Source organism: Leuresthes tenuis, unplaced genomic scaffold (assembly GCF_036924035.1).
Source record: "Leuresthes tenuis unplaced genomic scaffold, fLeuTen1.0.hap1 SCAF_13, whole genome shotgun sequence".
NCBI lineage: Eukaryota > Metazoa > Chordata > Actinopteri > Atheriniformes > Atherinopsidae > Leuresthes > Leuresthes tenuis.
In genome coordinates this window covers 16186208-16201345 of record NW_027325367.1, presented here as the reverse complement: position 1 = coordinate 16201345, position 15138 = coordinate 16186208, and the positions used below count along the sequence as shown (strand labels likewise).

The 15138-nt window shown below is 40.8% G+C and overlaps 1 protein-coding gene across 1 annotated transcript in view; it reads right to left on the bottom strand.

Moving 5' to 3' along the window:
* LOC140267106 (MAM domain-containing glycosylphosphatidylinositol anchor protein 2-like) overlaps nt 1-15138 on the bottom strand; it is a 195455-nt gene that overhangs the window by 157867 nt on the left and 22450 nt on the right. The window lies entirely within an intron of this gene.

Sequence of the window (15138 nt, the reverse complement as noted above, 5' to 3'; positions counted from 1 at the left end):
AAACTTTGGAGAGCAGAGCCTCTGTGGAGATGCATAGATGCAGTGGGGACATGGGATAACCATCACCTTCTGCTCCCTAACTCTGTGGAAACATCTTTATTTCCCCACTTGGCCACATTTCATGCTCTTGGATGTGTGCTGTTAGTTTTCCTTTCTTTCTTTAAAGCCCTAAGCAGTGTTATTCTTTTTCTGTATTCAATCCAGCGGACAAGGGCAGTGACTGGTGTTGAGGAAAGTGTAGCAGGGAGGTTTCAGGGTGAGATAAGAGAGGGGACTGCTTGGGAGAGAGAACAGATTCCTATTAAGCAAAATTTTCCTCCTCCTATGATGTATGAGTGCACTAACAATCATGACAGTGTTGCATGTATTTCTCCTGTGTTCTGGCTTAAATGCGACTAAAGAGGCCGCTGCACTAGCAGTGCTTTGAGAGAGCCTGCAAGTCTGAATAGTTCAGATGGACAGAGGGCTTTAATGTTTCATAAAGAAGTTTCAGTTCATATCAATCGTTCTGCCCATGAAATATTAAAAAAAATCTACTTGTTTATTGAAATATTTAACACTCTGACTCTGTTCAGGCTCCAAGAATCTCCAGGAGATTTATTTATTTATTTATATTTTTCAGCCGGCAATAAATTAAAGTATTTCTGCAAAGCCTGATTAAAATAAGATTACAGATGAGCCCAAGATCCCATGACTGAAGTACAAACAGGCCACCACTGGAACACACTGTGGAAAAAAAAAAATAAATAAATCACAGAATGTTCAGTGAAGCTGGAATCTTATGAGAGCATTTCTCAGAATCTCGAGGCTGACACGGATTTAAGTATAATGATATAATATTTCCCTCTTTGCTTTGATTGGAAAGGCATTTGGACCTCTCTGTCGATGCTGATGTTTAAGTAAAGCCTTATGAAACACAAACATATAGAAGGGAAACCTGATCTACATGAATGAAAATTAGCGTTCCAAACAGTTCTGATAATGGCTTTGAAGCGTATTCTGAGAGGCTGTTACAGATGCTCTTTGACCGGACTTTGAAGGGTAGTATGTACATGACCAACAGGGTCTCCTGTCGGATGTCTGCTCTAATGAGGACAGGCCGAGAGGAGCAAAATGCAGTGTGACGTGTGATGTCACCTGTAATGCACTGGCAGGCTATAACCGCTGGCTGGCTCAACGGCTCTTTACCACCATGTTATTAACACAGATCAGTGTACCTGCCGCTCTTCAAACATGATAAGCTTCAGTACACAGGTCTCTTTACTTCAACTGCATGAGCTGCCTTTTGCCGATTGATAGGAAATTAAAATGTTTGCTCAGGCCGTTGGGTACCATCCTAGTTAGGTAGCTCGGCCAGCTTTGGAGACTGTCGCAGAGCTTTCCCTGAACACAGAGTGCTTTTCTGCTCCAGGATTTTTCTTCTTCTTTTTTTTTCTTTTTTTCTTCCTCAGGAAAAGTTATTTCATACTTTGCAACGGAAGTTGGCAAATTCTGAAGATCGATTCTGTCAACCTAATGGAATACAGGTTAAGTTTCTTTGCTAAATTGAGCTAACATCCTCTCAGTGTCCACTTCCTGCCAGTAATACATGTGCATTGGAAAAAAAGAAAGAAATAAAGTCCAGCGTTTGTCACCAACTGTCGAAAAAATATGCATTCACCTCGCACCACAGTAGAAAACAGTGCCCTGACCCTCCATAACAGTCTGAAAAAGACTAACTATGTTAAGACTAACTGTGTTATACTTTACACTTACTGCAGTGTTGTTATTCTTATATATTTCTGGGTGCAGTATATGCCACAAAGTTCCTTTCACACAAGATCATTTGGACTGTACGTGATGCAAAAGGTTATTAAACACCTACAGTGTAACTCCACTATTTCTGAATGCTGCATTGGAGTACTCATCCACATACATATCCAAAGCCTAATGATAAGGTATGGGAAAATCTATAAAGATTTTGCTCAGATGGCCGAGTTGTCACTGCCTGACGTAAGACATGCATGAGCAAGCAGTGACATTTTGCTGTACTGCAAAAATACAAAAACATAAACAGTCTTTCACAAGAACAAGTTACTCTACCTTTAAGGGATGGGTTCAAATACGCGTAAGAGTGCATTTATTTAACTATATACAGTCAAATGGATGCAGGGTTAAAACATGCACTGTGGAACTCATGCAACATTAATGCAACTCCCAAGCAGCCCTGTCAATTTAGTAAAATTGATGTTTTCCAAGCATGGCTGTACACTGTCCATCCATACAAATAAGTCCTAAAAAGGCATTTTTAAACAGAATCAAAATCTTTGAACAATCTAAGAACAGCCGACAGTTGTTCGCACGGTTCGTTTGATTTTTGCAGCATGTTTCAAAGCCCTGGCCCGGGTCACAAGCAAGTCAGCTGTTAAGTTCCCCCTTTGAGAGAGATGAAAGCAAGCGCTCACAAAAAACAAGTACATTTTGTAAAGCATGCAATCAAAAGAAATAACAGATCGGCATTAAATTTCTGGGAGCCTTTGTTGTTGCCTTACAGGACCCAGCAGGAACGATTACAGGGCTGAGGGATGCAGGCAAACTCTAACAAGAGGTATTGTTAGAGCATTCATGAAGCTTTACTTGGCTTTGACTCTGCTAATCTAAGAAGTCTAAAGGGGGGCATATACAAAGTTCCGAGTTGTCTGAACCCAGAGTAACATGCTGACAAGTTCCAGTCGGATGTCACTGCATTCTGAAATGTCATAAATGTTTCACACGTTGGCTTTTCTTGACACTCACACGACGTGACATGAAAAAAAATGGGAAGACACTCATAAAGAGATTGTAAAGATCAAAAGAAAAAATATATATGCAAGCGAGTTCAATATATGCAAATTGTCTTTGCAGGTCATGTAGCAAAAGCCTGTGTCAAAGAGAAGCAATGTTTAAACAGGCCTTTGTAAATGTGTAAATGAGGCGGAGGCATTAGTCTACAATCCCTTTGAGCTGTGTTCGCAGAGCTGCACCACATCTCTGTTTGTCAACGCTGAGGAATTGCAGCTGTCGAAAATGATGCGGTCCCATTAGTGACGGAATCCAAGCTGAGCCAGAGCCAGACAGAAAGCCGCTGTGGGGACAAGATGATAACAAGGTACTCATTGGAGATGTGAGGGATGGTGTTTGCGCATCGCTCTCTGTGTCTGTCTGATGGGACCGGTGCAGAGGAGGAGAGATGGAGGGGTTAAGATAAAGACAGAACAAGAAAAGGCGTGGAGAATGAGAAAGGGAGAGAAACGGCTAAGGGAGAAAAAGGATGAGGGAGATAAGATGAGACAAATAGAGAGGGGAACAATGAGACTGGGGAGCAAGAGGGAGTGACTGGGAGAGTAATCACGGAAGGTAACACTGAAGCACACAAATCAAAGCAGTGACTGGAATAAGTGAGCAAGTGAGTTCACCAGAGACAGAGCGAGAAGGAGCAAAACACCCAGTAGCTTGTGCCCTGAAAGACTGGCAGGTTTATTCACGGGGAGTTACTGATTGCTCGTTCTGCAGATTGTTTCACCTCTGAGCTAAACTGCGTGCATAGCAGAATAAAGACAAAGACACGTTGCAACTGCAGCAAAGCAAAGCAGCTGCATTCAGCGCGACACACGGCGTCGTGCATGAAGAGAAGCAGCTCTTCGGATTTGTCTGGTTTCTATTCATGAAGAAATGCATGAGATTCGAAAGAGTTTGACAACTTTCATCAAACGGTGTGCAGAAGGAAACTGAGCAGCTACGTGTTGAGAAGCTGATACTAAAATGTGAATAAAAGCAAAGCGTCATGCCTGCACCATCTGCAACAACTTACCTGCACACAGAAGACAGAAAAAAGAAAAGTGAGACTCATTTGGATGAAATTACAGGCAACAGTACGACTCTGGGTTATTGTTCGAGCATGACTTTCCAAGAACAAATTACTGTACACTTATCATATAAAGAAGTGGAGTTTAGTGCCCTTAAAAGAGCAACACAGAGTATGGGACAGCTACACAAGTGGAGCCACTGTATGACACTACGATTATACAATGCAGCACATTTAATTTTCTAGGGGACAGAGCCCAATTATCCGTACTGTTCGGTGGAAACGTATTACATAAAGGTACACTGCATTATTTTAACCTGCTAATGAAAAAAAGCTCTTCAGTCATTTTAATCTACGTTCGCCGAATGCATGCTTGCAAGAGTTCAAAACGTTAATAAAGCCCTGATTTTCAGAGGCGCTTCATACCCAGAATTTGTTTACACCCCATGTTTACTTGCCGGCTGCCTTCTTCATCCCTGGATTTGCTTGTACATTGCAGCAGTCTGTCCTCTTGTTCAGCTGAATAGTTCATAATCGTTTGGCAAAGAGTACAACGGAACAAAAATACAAAAAAAACTGAAAATGTGAAGTATGCTCCACTCAGTATCCTGCCATACAGCAATATTCCAATCCATCTAAAGGTCTAAAAACACTATAATAATGCATGGCAGTACAGAAAGAAACCTAAACCAAGGACAGTGCAGGGCAGCATACTATAGATTGTCCTGATATGTGCGGTATCTAAAGCCTGCTTAGGTACACTCGATGGGTGATAGTCAACACATAATCTATTAAGCTTTCATCAAATAAGCCCTCTCAAATAAGCAATCTGTCACAACTCCCTCAACTACACAGTAAATGCATCAAACCCCACATTTCTGTTCCTCACATGCAGAGAAGGATGTGACCAAAAGAGTTCTCTGCAATACGAACATAATTACAGCCTTTAAATGTGGCAATTGTATGTGGCAATTCTTCAGGTTGTATAGGTCTGAATCGATGACAGCTTCGGATCCCCATGAAGTCCAAGGCCATTTAGTCCATGTTGTATTAATAGAACCTCTCTTCCTGTCAGAGGTAGGGAAATTAGATTTACAGTCAGCGAGTTATCACAGTGATGGGCTGCAGTTGCCCCTTTTGTGCTTGGGGAAAATGCCAATATACCAAGGTGCATTAGGGTCATCTAACATCTGTTCCAGATTTTATGGTTGATTGTATAACTCCATTTGGTTTGGGAGTGTTTGGTGAGGATTTCCAAATCAGTTCTTGAAGCAAATTAATTGAGTTGGACTATGATGAGCTGAAGAATCACATGATAAGGCCAAACAGACGACAATGAGAGGACAAAATGATATAACAAAGTAGTCCCCAACAGTATAGGGACTGATCCCCAAAGGTAGAGCATTTGCTTTGTAAAAGTTGTCGAACGGTTTAAGAATTTCAGCGCTCCCAGAAATAGACAACGAAGGGAAATTATGTTCCTTTTTTCTTCTAAATGTTTCTGTTTTCTTTGTTTACAACATAATGTTCCTGGGAGGACATTATGTCCCTGTAGAGATTTGCTGCACATTTAAGACATTCTTAATTTTGTATACTTTGTATACTGCCCAATTAAAGCTGTAATTAATGCAGCCAAGTTGTGCTTACAGGAAAATGTGAAACTTAACGCATATGACAAACAAACAGCCAAGATCAAGCTCCGTGCAAAAGGAGCTACGCCTTCAGAGACAAAGTCCAAAGGTCAAAAGTCTCTGATTGGGCTTTGAAAATGTTATTTCTATGAAATTCACTTTGATGGCAGGTTTGTGAGCTCTGCTCTCTGCTGATTGTGTTTCTCTGCACATCCTCTTGCTCCCAATGTACTTCCATCATCCTCCTGCAGACAATTGGAAAATGTAATTTTGGGTGAACGAATGGGTTGGCGAGCAACAGGACGGCCACTATGGCGATCTACGTCTCTGTCTTGGAGCGAAGCACACTGTCCGCAAGGACACGCTACATCAGGAAAAAGGTCAAACACTGTGTAGTGCACAGGGAGGCCTTTATAAGGACATCTTGTCAGTTTCTTTGTCCAGTCAGTGCTTTGGGGAACCATTGACAATTGAAGCAATAACATTTTCACAGACTGGGGAAATTGTTTTTTTTTTTTCCTTTTGTGAGAAGAGTGACTGCCCTGTTTTAGTTTGCATTGTACGTATGACTCCACTCATCCACAGGAAACTTCAATCATAGTCGGCATTCACTTGAAACTTTCCATTCAGGAGAAAACTTAAATGTGTCTGGCATCTCTCTCTGCCTATACCAGTGTTGGGCAGAATGGTTTACTTATCACTCTGTAACATGAAACTGTAACATTATTCCTTTCCAGATCAGCAGGTTTTTGTCAGACATAAGCCATCTTGTGATTATGTCAAGGCAGTGGGGATCAGGGAAGATCACAGATCAGAAAGCTACACAAACGATGCAAGATGAGTGAGAGAGGTATATTTTCCAGCGGTGGGAAGTATGGTCATTATTTTGTGTTCATCTCAGAAAAAAATGCAAAGAACACTGTCCATTGCAAACTTTGTGCCAGGAGCAAAGTGCTCTCAACCGCAAAGAAACACAACAACGTAATCTGCCACGGCAGCTCAGTTGCAATGTGAGATCTGTGGAAAAAACAACAACAACAACAGCAACAAAACCGTGCTGATTGGGAGGCCTCTACTGCCAGTGATGCGTGCACCCTGTATCGAACATCAGAAACTGGATATTTCCTGGATTTCGGATCCAAACAAGGAGGGATCTGAAGAAGCTCGTCGCTGCCAGGTTTGAAAGGCTGAGATGATTAAAGGGATGTTATCTTGCTGAGTGTTGAACTGTCGTGCCAGGTTGATTATTGTTCAAAATTAGAGATAAGTTTTAGGGGGTGGCTAAACACATAGTCCACTTTTTAAAGTAATGTCATCAGCCTACTATTTAAAGGTGATATATCTGCAGTCCACCCCCCCTTTATAAGCAATCGATAATTAGCTTTATGTGCCAAGATTGAAATATTACACCAGTGTGCTGGTTTTGTTAACAACCAATCAAAAGATCCATACAAGAAAAATCCCTGACAGTGTGGAGGGTTTTGAGTGTGCCCTTGTGCACGTAATGTATTACATTAGACACAGACTGGGGAAGTGGAGAACAAAGGGCACCATAGTTCCTCCAGCAACCTTTGGCATCGATATTTAAGGATCAGTACCACAACGCTGATGGCGCTGGTCCATTACAGCAGTGCATATGCTCATTAGCCTTATATTCAGTTCATCAGTTCTGATAATGAATGCTCTTTTCGTTGTTTCACTTTTTTTGCTGCCAGCCAGCACTGACGTGTGCATTTGTGTGTACAACACTCTAGAATGATTTAAGCAATTTTCTTTGCTTAAACAAGTCAGATGATCCAACATCTGTAGGATTTTAAAAGCCAAGTTCTGATGCGGAAAATATTGTTACTGTACAGTGAAGAGCAAAATGCGTGCGCAGCCACAGGATCCAGAAGTCTTTAAGATACCAGGTTGGGGTTCAGTTTCCATCTCAGTTTAGTGCATAAAAAGCCCAATTTTCAGAGCAGCATAGGGTTTCTTTTACTGAGGTTGTTGTTTAGCAAGAGCAGTCTTCCACACCAGTTAGCACAAGACACTAACTGAAATAAAGTCGCCCCCCCACCACCCACCCTTCCCCTCCTTTTCCACAACTGAGTTGACATGTTGCTGTGTGCCAGTATGATACCTCATGTGATGAGAGGCTCATTAGACCATGAAATTGGGCAATGTTACCTTGTCTTGTATAAAAACTTCCAGGGAGGGAAATAAGGCAATACAGAAATGGGGAGAGAAAGAAAGATAAATGCTGCTGAAAAACTGCACTGCACAACACTCCCTATTTTTTTTTGTGTGTGCGTGTCTGTATCCATGAAACATGACCATTATCTCTGGAAAATATACATATGTGGTCTTTTTCAATTTCACAACCCTGTAACGTCTCTATGGCTGCAGTTGTAGTGCACCATTTTACCTTACAGTACAGTGAAAAAGCTCACTGAATAAACACTGGAGGAGGAAGTGCTACAATCCCTCAGGATACTAGTAATCATTAGGGCTATCAAGTGATGATAATGTTTTAAAAGCATATTCATCTCAAGTTTGGAATTTGGAAACTTTACCCAAATGAAAGATATTCAGATCTGTAAGGGGGTAGCTGGAGCTGAGGATGGAGAGTGGTTGCTGCCAGTTGGAGGACTGATGGCTCGACCCCCTGCTTTTCCAGTTTACATGTGAAAGTGCTCTTGGGCAAGACACTGAACTCTACTTTGCGTTCACTTGAGAAAGAGAGTATGTAAAAGTGAGTGTTGTTTGTAATGTAAAAGCTTTCAGCAAGACTAGAACAGTGCCATATAAATGCAGTACATTTACCATTATAAAGGCACACTATGGACCTTGAGATGGTTGCATTGTGGGTAACCTGGCTGTGACAAAGCTTAAAGCAACACTAGAGAAGTTTGCGAACCTTAAAAGTCTGCTTCTAACATGTTTTGAAGTAAATTGACTTTTGTAATGCTTTTGTGAGAAGAGTGACTGCCCTGTTGTAGTTTGCCTTGTACGTATGACTTCACTCATCCACAGGAAACTTCAATCATAGTATGCATTCACTTGAAACTTTCCATTCAGGAGAAAACTTAAATGTGTCTGGCATCTCTTCGTTGTTTCACTTTTTTTGCTGCCAGCCAGAAACTGCCCAAGACTGCCAAGTGGCAGTGATACTGCAGTTCACAACTTCGGTTTTCAGGTCCCCAGCACAACTATTTAGCTTTAGGGTCATGTGATATTTTTGCGGGGCTTTTTATGCCGCCTTTGTAGCCTCTTCAACATGACACAAAAGTCACGTGGCTGCACATTTACAGGGCTCACACTTGTAGGGGGAAGCCAAAGAGAAAAAAAAAGAAAAGGCCAAATTCCTCACTGTTACTTTGTGGCTGTCAAACTGAGGGACAACGGTGATTCTATGTGCTTGAACAGCATGATGTGTAACATTATTGGACCCTTTTTGGCCACACTAATTTCTGTAACTAATGTCTGTAATGTACTATGATAATGGTCTCACCATTAGGGTTAAATAGTTTCTAAAACTTTAAATGGAACACCAGGACCAGACCAGACGTCCATTGAGTCCATTGAGCCATCGGCGCAAGTTGTTGGGAATATGTTTGTCCAGTGGATATGGAGGCCTAGGAGGTTGGTTGGACATTATCTGACTCACCTGGTTGTAGGAAAAGAACTACTGAAGGGGCACGGGCAAAACAACAAGAAGCTTAGGCAGTGGTGGGAATTTGCGCACCTTAGGAGACGCCACACTGGAACTCCCAGGGGGCAATGGAGCGTTGTTAGCATGAGCAAGAGGCCAACAACAGTCCACCACCGCAAGCTTCGAGCAATGAACCATGACACAGGGATTGTCAGAGTTATATAAACCACCCCAGGTCCAGCAAGTAAGCTTTGCTGCTTGACTTGTGACGTCAAGTCTTAATACTACTCTTTTCACTGGGTACTTATGCAACATTAGTTAATACAACCACCCTCATGTAGCTGTTTTGTGAATTATATCAGTGATGGCTGGAGGAGGCAGCAGAAACTGCTCTGAGAAATTCAAGTTTTTGGAGGTGACGAGATTACCGGTAATCAACACGAGTCTGGATGGGCCCTGGTTCCAGAACTGCTGTGATGCGCATGTTGCTCACTGTGTTCAATATCTCAGAAATGGAAAAAAGATTCCAGCTGATGCAAAGTTACAGTCTGTCTGTCTCACTTTCTCACTGCAGCTTCTCCAGAGAGTTATAGGAAGTTATCAGTTTATCAGTTTATAGCATATTACCAGGACAAGTATTGTTGGTGTTAGATGTGTGCTTTACTGGCATGTGATATTGTCAACCAGATGGGCCCTGGTGAAAACTAAATACACTGATTCGAACAGTGTGGAGCAAAATCCTCTTGATTTGTACAGCAGATGACAAGCAGTGCTGTGATTTATTCTCAGCTGGAATGGTGTGTGGATTATATATCAAATTATACAGCGCCCTGCAATAATGGAAATTTCTTTATTAATTTTTTTTTTAGCAAGGTTGAGTTAACAGGTTATTAATGCATTATTAATGCTTTAAATGTGACATCCCACTAATAATACTGCCATGCATAAGACATTTACACAACCATATTGTATGACTATCACAGATAAGTTGTGGTGCCGTGAACCACCTGGCAAAGTGCGAACAATAAGCAAGAATAGATGCAACGAGAAGGACTATTTGAATGGTAGTTGCATTCTGAATTAAAGAAAGACAGTTTTCTAAACAAAAGATGTCCTTCAACACGTAAACAAGGAGATTTTTTTTCAAAGTAGCACCAGCTGTCACAAGTTGTTGTGACAACAACCAAAAAAAAAAAAAGCAGAAAAGGAAAAAAAATAAAGAAGATGAAAATTAGACTTATGGGACATTTCGACAAAAAATGACTACCTCACAGTTAACATTTCCTTCAGTCAGTCAAGCTGCACCAACTTACATAATACATGTTGTAAATTAATGTAACATAAGTATTACACGTACTGATGTTTAGCCCATAAATAAGTATATGTGCATTAGGCCATTGAACTGTCATCATATGGGGTTCTTAGTTCATTGTTGCATTTGTGTGGAGAATACACAGCACATGTTTTTGCCTGAAACCAATGGGTTAGCATCAGTATGTCTTTATGTTTGCATTACAGTCTGTTGTGTCTGTACAAACACTCACAGGCAGCATTTCAGCATTTAATAGCTGCAGGAAGAGCTTCAGCAGTTGGTCTTCATATACTGTTACACCCTATCTACCTATGCTGTAGCTAATGTCAGATTTCATATAGATTTTTTTATTGATTCCGTTTTATCTTTTTAAAAACAATAACCAACCACACACAAAGAAATATCATAAATAACCTTTCTCCAAAACTGCAACAGTGCAGTCACTGGAGGACAAGGTAAACATTTTTGTAACCTAATAAAACCTTCAACTGAAAATAAAGTGCTATATTTGTACTGAGGAACCTGACTATAGATACAGCGGAGCAAAAGCAAGATATTTTTGGGTTTCTGTCCACAAACGTTGGCCTGTTTCAATCATTTAAACATTAATAGCTTGTAATTATCTGCTGCTGTCACTATGGGAATTATGCGTTTACAGACAGGGAAAAAAAATCGGACTTCTCAGTGTTGTGCACATCATGTCTTTACTAACCGCAAATGGACAAAAAAAATAAACAATCACAAGCCTCTATCACCACTGCTGGAGATCAATACAATCACCACAGATTCATAATGGAGGCCCAAGATTACTTTGACCAATTCAGTATCCAGTCAAATGTGAAAAGTAGTTACACTCCCCCCTACTGTTCCTGAGTTAAAGTGTTGAAAAATGGTCTGTAAACTATATTAGTAAATTGTGGCGATGGCACAGAGGGAGGGTCAATGTGAAAACATAACACTTCTGGCCATGACTGTTGCTGATGCAGAGGCATAAAAATAATAGGGATAACAGACTGTCAAAAGCGTGTGCTGAAGGTACAGTGCATTATACAGCGATGGAAGTAATAGTAGCTGTGATGTTAAGTGCGTTTGATTTGATGTGTTAATTGTCCTGTAACATAGTCCTTCAATCACCCTCATCAGTAGCCTTCAAAGTGAGACATTTTACCCTTCAGAGCTGAGCTCATGGACGAGCATAGCAACAGTATCCAAGGCCTGAATGAGCCCTCAGTCACAAACAGTGATGGCCTTTTCAATTTGAACATGAATTGAAATGTTTTGTACACTAACATGCCGGTGTGGTGGCTCCACCTGACCAAAGCTGAGTAATAAACTTCCACTCTGACAAGTAACACACTTCTAGTTCTACTCCAGGGTGAATACTGCAACATTTTGGAAGTACGAAAAGTGTTGGTGCGGAAATGAAAAAAAGTGCTGCTCGATGGAGTGTAAAACGGGAGGTTTTGGCAGTGTGCGGAAAGGGAGGACAGCAGGGTAGAAGAGAGGAAGCACAGGGGTAATTTAACTCGGATACCAGTGTGTTGTCGTGAAGCCCGCCGAGCTAGCCCCATGCATCACACTGTAGCAATGTCCAGAGAGCACTTTAAGATTGATCACCTCACACCCTGCTTTAATTTAAAGTCAATGGCATCTAGAGATTCCTGTCAAAGCAGAGCAACTCGTAATGTCTCCTCACTGGCCAGGACCCTCAGTCCTCCAACTGAGGAGCCGCCCAAATGCCAAGCAGAACTTTAGCAGCCCGATCAGCCCAAGAACAAAGTGAGAGGGAAGAGAGTGAGCATCATAATCGCTCATCTGGCTGTATCATTTCGAGGAAAAAAGTGTAATATTCATTGGTAATTTGTATCGAAGATGGATTGCAGCAGGTGAAATCGTTTTAATGCTTCACTAAGTGGACAAAGCAAACGTAGCTGAGGGGCAATCAATTTTTGACAACCAGAATCTGGAAGTTATAGATACATTATGCAATCTATAGTTCAGTGTGGTAACAAAGATGCTCAGCGTCATTCACTTCACCTCACAGAAGGTTGCAGTCGTGTGAGTTTCCCTTGTTCTTGTGTGCACTTCTGTGTTTCACAGAGACACGTATGGCTAATACAAATGGGAAAGTGATCAAAGTGTCAAAAAAAAGTAGCATATGTGCAACATTTTGAATTATAAATAGTTTCGATCTCACAGGTACACAATATCACACCCTTAAAATAATTCATATCCTTCTGCAGTTACACTGTATTTTTGGCATATGGTCTGCTCAAATCACTGAAAAAAAAAGAGCGAGGATGTGCCTCTGATTAGCTTAAGTGCCAAATTACACCCACTCATGAACAAAATCAAACACTAATGTTTTAATCTCAAAATTTGCTTGAGTGAAACTGTCGTGAAAAAAAACAAAACTCCCAAAACAGCAAAATTACAAATGAAGTGGGTTAACTAGCACTTTAACTTCAGTCATCACAGTTTACAAACAATACAAGTGAAAGTACAAAATCAATAATAATTTTTTTTAATAATATATTGCAACATATCTTTAATAATCCACCGCTGATAAGTGCACCATCCTTAAACTGTTCCCCTCTACTTAGAAACAGGAGCTGACTCCATCTCACGGCCTTAGACAATCATTAAAGAAGACCCTCAGGGTCCCTGCTGGCAAGACTGTACCCTGATTTGTTGTATGTGACCTCTACTCTTGCATTTATAATACAGAACCTTGCCCTCGAGGCCATGTCCAGGACCCACAGGGTTTCAGGATTCAAGTAGCCTGGAGCAGAAGATATGAATATTTCACAACTCCTTCAGGTTAAAGGTCAAATGCTACGGGCACTGAAAATACACACACAGATACACAGGAGACACTTGCTTGAAATGTATCTAGAACCTGGATTTCACTGTGAATGCATGCGTGAATATGTACACCTACACGTGGAGTCACATGCATTCTTCTGCAGATTAGTCTGAGTAGAACAGCTGTGCATCCTAAGATGCATGACCGGGGTCTTTTTTATACTTTCAGGTTTGTATAAACATGCTTTTTGTATTCTGTCCCCTCAATTTTGGTTTATCAGCTCCAGTGTTAGCTAGTTCAGAACTCCAGATTCAAATTTGCAGATTACATTTACAAGACCCAGTTTTTTTTTTAGACATTTTGCAGTTGGTTTATTTATTGTCTTGGATGCTGTGATAGTGTTAGTTTGGTCTTTTTCACATTATTGTTTAGTGGTAGATAGAAGTGGTGGAAGTTATTGAAGTTCAACCAAAAAAGTAACAAGACCTTCATTCTTGTTGCTTGTTTAATTCACACATTGTCCATTTCTTTTATCTATATTTTCAACACCCTTTTAAAGGGCAACACGCAGGTTGTATTTGTCACAAGACACGTACGAAATATTTTGTGGGCCTGTGTGCTTTAAAAGGTCGTGTGTGCTTTAATAAAGCCTACAAGACATAAATACAGATCGAGTGTTGAATGGGATGTAGAATCCAGAGCTGTGTGAGAGTGATAACTGGTCTGGTTCCAAACACCGTCTGCAGCAGCCGCTAGTAGTGGTGTCACTTTACTGGTTAGTCTTATAGTTCTGACTGCATGATATGATTAATAGCTTATCAGCTGATCTTTGGGCTTAAAGTCCTTCTTTGGATTGGTATCAATGTTCCTGCAGTAAAAATCCACTTCTTATACTCTGAATATTATGGCAAACTTTCCAGTACTGTCTATTAGCAATAATTAGCTAACATTGGTAACTCAAAAAGACAAAGGTGTATATTTACATAGTAGATATTATCACTGTCAGATTTTCTGTGTGGATCCACAAATGTTCTTGTTAAACTTGACCTACCTTGGTTGCTCTTTTACCACGAGGTCAAAGCTGAGCTTTGATTTTTTCTAAACAGAACTATTTGTCAGTATAGTGCATATATGAACATCAAAAGTCTCGTTCTAGCTGCAGTTTCCTATCATTGTTGTAGCTAACCTACAATTTACGGTAAGTTTTTGTTTTTCCCAAGCTTCTCTCCTACCAAGTGCCTTGAAACCCTGAAAATACAATTCACAGTATATACTCATATGACCCAAAGATTGGGAAGCATTGAGACTAACAACAAATCTAAGGTAAAGATGCAGCAAGATAAAAAACAGCTCAATTAAACAGTTTCATCTAGTAAAATCCCTATAACATGCTGTGTATCTGAAGAAAAAGAGGAATTATACAAGGAGAAGAAAAAATCTCTTGTTTGGAACATATGCAGGGCCATTACAAGCTAGCCTTGAGCAAACTAAAAAACACTACACCCACTGCGAGGGAGGAGCACGCGTCCATTTTGTTCATTTCACGCACAGTAAACTGTGCCTGACCGTGCCGTGTCACCCTGTTGCATCGAATCTCCGTCTGCACACACAGACCTGTGCATACGCAGGCACATTTTGCATAGGCATGGGGCTATCTGCCATACAGAATCACATTTTTGGATCCCCTCCATTTCACACTGTAAGTGAGATAAGTGCCCTGATCGTTCATCCAGAAAACACAGAGGGGTTAAATCAGAGTCCAAGTACAGAGCACAAACGTTCAAAGGAAAGGTCGTCTCTAATATGGTACAAGTCACAGTCTGTAATGTCCAAACAAGGCCGAACATTTCAGTACTTGTAGGTGCATCACGGAGCAAAGCAGATTTTTAAATGTATAATTTCAGCAACATGCTGATTTGAAGGGGGTAA